General features: G+C 38.2%; 1 protein-coding gene across 1 annotated transcript in view; it reads left to right on the top strand.

Annotated features, from left to right (window-relative positions):
• Positions 1-5,000, top strand: part of LOC115189481 (serine protease HTRA3) — a 17,565-nt gene that overhangs the window by 1,616 nt on the left and 10,949 nt on the right. The window lies entirely within an intron of this gene.

Here is a 5,000-nt window from a genome sequence, read left to right on the forward strand (position 1 = left end):
CCACCAGCTGCATTAAGTACTGCAGTGCATCTCCTCCTCATGGACTGCACCAGATTTGCCAGTTCTTGCTGTGAGATATTACCCTACTCTTCCACCAAGGCACCTGCAAGTTCCCGGACATTTCTGGGGGGAATGGCCCTAGCCCTCACCCTCCGATCCAACAGCTCCCAGAGGTGCTCAATGGGATTGAGATCCGGGCTCTTCGCTGGCCATGGCAGAACACTGACATTCCTGTATTTCAGGAAATCACGCACAGAACGAGCAGTATGGCTGGTGGCATTGTCATGCTGGAGGGTCATGTCAGGATGAGCCTGCAGGAAGGGTAACACATGAGGGAGGAGGATGTCTTCCCTGTAACACACAGCGTTGAGATTGCCTGCAATGACAACAAGCTCAGTCCGATGATGCTGTGAGACACCGCCCCAGACCATGGTGGACCCTCCACCTCCAAATCGATCCCGCTCCAGAGTACAGGCCTCGGTGTAATGCTCATTCCTTTGACGATAAACGCGAATCCGACCATCACCCCTGGTGAGACAAAACCACGACTCGCCAGTGAAGAGCACTTTTTGCCAGTCCTGTCTGGTCCAGTGACGGTGGGTTTGTGCCCGTAGGCGATGTTGTTGCCGGTGATGTCTGGTGAGGACCTGCCTTACAACAGGCCTACAAGCCCTCAGTCCAGCCTCTCTCAACATACTGCAGACAGTCCGAGCACTGATGGAGGGATTGTGCGTTCCTGGCGTAACTCGGGCAGTTGTTGTTGTCATCCTGTTCCTGTCCCGCAGGTATGATGTTCGCATGTACCGATCCTGTGCAGGTGTTGTAACACGTGGTCTGCCACTGCGAGGACGATCAGCTGTCCGTCCTGTCTCCCTGTAGCGCTGTCTTAGGCGTCTCACAGTACGGACATTGCAATTTATTGCCCTGGCCACATCTGCAGTCCTCATGCCTCCTTGCAGCATGCCTAAGGCACGTTAACACAAATGAGCAGGGACCCTGGGCATTTTTCTTTTGGTGTTTTTCAAAGTCAGTAGAAAGGCCTCTTTAGTGTCCTAAGTTTTCATAACTGTGACCTTAATTGCCTACCGTCTGTAAGATGTTAGTGTTTTAACGACCGTTCCACAGGTGCATGTTCATGAATTGTTTATGGTTAATTGGAGCATAGGAAACAATGTTTAAACCCTTTACAATGAAGATCTGTGAAGTTATTTGGATTTTCACGAATTATCTTTGAAAGGCCACTGTGTTCTTGGGGACCTTCAATGCTGCAGAAAGTTTTTGGGACCCTTCCCAGGTCTGTGCCTCGACACAATCCTGTCTCGGAGCATTACGGACAATTCCTTCGACATCATGGCTTGGTTTTTGCTCAGACATGCACTATCAACTGTGGGACCTTAAATAGACAGGTGTGTGCCTTTCCAAATCATGTCCAATCAATTGAATAAACCACAGGTGGACTCCAATCAAGTTGTAGAAACATCTCAAGGATGATCAATGGAATCAGGATGCACCTGAGTTCAATTTCGAGTGTCATAGCAAAGGGTCTGAATACTTGAATAAGGTATTTCTATAATAATTTTTATTTTTTATTTTTTTAAATGTCTAAAAACCTCTTTTTGCTTTGTCATTATGAGGTATTGTGTGTAGATTGATGAGACTAGTTTGAAGACACTAATAACAATAAACTAGCCTACAGTTAAAGGACTAAACCAATAAACTAGTCTACAGTTAAAGGACTATAACAATAAACTAGCCTACAGTTAAAGGACTATAACAATAAACTAGCCTACAGTTAAAGGGTTATAACAATAAACTAGCCTACAGTTAAAGGACTAAACCAATAAACTAGCCTACAGTTAAAGGACTATAACAATAAACTAGCCTACAGTTAAAGGGTTATAACAATAAACTAGCCTACAGTTAAAGGACTAAACCAATAAACTAGCCTACAGTTAAAGGGTTATAACAATAAACTAGCCTACAGTTAAAGGACTATAACAATAAACTAGCCTACAGTTAAAGGACTATAACAATAAACTAGCCTACAGTTAAAGGGTTATAACAATAAACTAGCCTACAGTTAAAGGACTAAACCAATAAACTAGCCTACAGTTAAAGGACTATAACAATAAACTAGCCTACAGTTAAAGGACTATAACAATAAACTAGCCTACAGTTAAAGGGTTATAACAATAAACTAGCCTACAGTTAAAGGACTAAACCAATAAACTAGCCTACAGTTAAAGGACTATAACAATAAACTAGCCTACAGTTAAAGGGTTATAACAATAAACTAGCCTACAGTTAAAGGACTAAACCAATAAACTAGCCTACAGTTAAAGGACTATAACAATAAACTAGCCTACAGTTAAAGGGTTATAACAATAAACTAGCCTACAGTTAAACGACTATAACAATAAACTAGCCTACAGTTAAAGGACTATAACAATAAACTAGTCTACAGTTAAAGGACTAAACCAATAAACTAGCCTACAGTTAAAGGACTAACAATAAACTAGCCTACAGTTAAAGGACTAACAATAAACTAGCCTACAGTTAAAGGACTAAACCAATAAACTAGCCTACAGTTAAAGGACTAACAATAAACTAGTCTACAGTTAAAGGACTAAACCAATAAACTAGCCTACAGTTAAAGGACTATAACAATAAACTAGCCTACAGTTAAAGGGTTATAAAAATAAATTAGCCTACAGTTAAAGGGTTATAACAATAAACTAGCCTACAGTTAAAGGACTATAACAATAAACTAGCCTACAGTTAAAGGGTTATAACAATAAACTAGTCTACAGTTAAAGGACTATAACAATAAACTAGCCTACAGTTAAAGGACTAAACCAATAAACTAGCCTACAGTTAAAGGACTAAACCAATAAACTAGCCTACAGTTAAAGGACTAAACCAATAAACTAGCCTACAGTTAAAGGACTAACAATAAACTAGTCTACAGTTAAAGGACTATAACAATAAACTAGCCTACAGTTAAAGGACTATAACAATAAACTAGCCTACAGTTAAAGGACTATAACAATAAACTAGCCTACAGTTAAAGGACTATAACAATAAACTAGCCTACAGTTAAAGGACTAACAATAAACTACCCTACAGTTAAAGGACTATAACAATAAACTAGCCTACAGTTAAAGGACTATAACAATAAACTAGCCTACAGTTAAAGGACTATAACAATAAACTAGCCTACAGTTAAAGGACTAAACCAATAAACTAGCCTACAGTTAAAGGACTAAACCAATAAACTAGCCTACAGTTAAAGGACTAAACCAATAAACTAGCCTACAGTTAAAGGACTAAACCAATAAACTAGCCTACAGTTAAAGGACTATAACAATAAACTAGCCTACAGTTAAAGGACTAAACCAATGAACTAGCCTACAGTTAAAGGACTAAACCAATGAACTAGCCTACAGTTAAAGGACTAAACCAATAAACTAGCCTACAGTTAAAGGACTAAACCAATGAACTAGCCTACAGTTAAAGGACTAAACCAATAAACTAGCCTACAGTTAAAGGGATATAACAATAAACTAGCCTACAGTTAAAGGACTAAACAATAAACTAGTCTACAGTTAAAGGACTATAACAATAAACTAGCCTACAGTTAAAGGACTAAACCAATAAACTAGCCTACAGTTAAAGGACTAAACCAATAACTAGCCTACAGTTAAAGGACTAAACCAATAAACTAGCCTACAGTTAAAGGACTAAACCAATAAACTAGTCTACAGTTAAAGGACTAAACCAATGAACTAGCCTACAGTTAAAGGACTAAACCAATAAACTAGCCTACAGTTAAAGGACTAAACCAATAAACTAGCTACAGTAAAGGACTCAACCAATAAACTCTAACCATAAACTAGCCTACAGTTAAAGGACTAAACCAATAAACTAGCCTACAGTTAAAGGACTAAACCAATAAACTAGCCTACAGTTAAAGGACTAAACCAATAAACTAGCCTACAGTTAAAGGACTAAACCAATGAACTAGCCTACAGTTAAAGGACTAAACCAATGAACTAGCCTACAGTTAAAGGACTAAACCAATGAACTAGCCTACAGTTAAAGGACTAAACCAATGAACTAGCCTACAGTTAAAGGACTAAACCAATGAACTAGCCTACAGTTAAAGGACTAAACCAATAAACTAGCCTACAGTTAAAGGACTAAACCAATAAACTAGCCTACAGTTAAAGGACTAAACCAATAAACTAGCCTACAGTTAAAGGACTAAACCAATAAACTAGCCTACAGTTAAAGGACTATAACAATAAACTAGCCTACAGTTAAAGGACTAAACCAATGAACTAGCCTACAGTTAAAGGACTAAACCAATGAACTAGCCTACAGTTAAAGGACTAAACCAATGAACTAGCCTACAGTTAAAGGACTAAACCAATAAACTAGCCTACAGTTAAAGGACTAAACCAATAAACTAGCCTACAGTTAAAGGACTATAACAATAAACTAGCCTACAGTTAAAGGACTAAACCAATGAACTAGCCTACAGTTAAAGGACTAAACCAATGAACTAGCCTACAGTTAAAGGACTAAACCAATAAACTAGCCTACAGTTAAAGGACTAAACCAATAAACTAACCTACAGTTAAAGGACTAAACCAATGAACTAACCTACAGTTAAAGGACTAAACCAATGAACTAGCCTACAGTTAAAGGACTAAACCAATGAACTAGCCTACAGTTAAAGGACTAAACCAATAAACTAGCCTACAGTTAAAGGACTAAACCAATGAACTAGCCTACAGTTAAAGGACTATAACAATAAACTAGCCTACAGTTAAAGGACTATAACAATAAACTAGCCTACAGTTAAAGGACTATAACAATAAACTAGCCTACAGTTAAAGGACTAAACCAATGAACTAGGCTACAGTTAAAGGACTAACAATAAACTAGGCTACAGTTAAAGGACTATAACAATAAACTAGCCTACAGTTAAAGGACTA

The sequence above is a fragment of the Salmo trutta genome, unplaced genomic scaffold, assembly GCF_901001165.1.
Source record: "Salmo trutta unplaced genomic scaffold, fSalTru1.1, whole genome shotgun sequence".
In the NCBI taxonomy this organism is placed as follows: Eukaryota; Metazoa; Chordata; class Actinopteri; order Salmoniformes; family Salmonidae; genus Salmo; species Salmo trutta.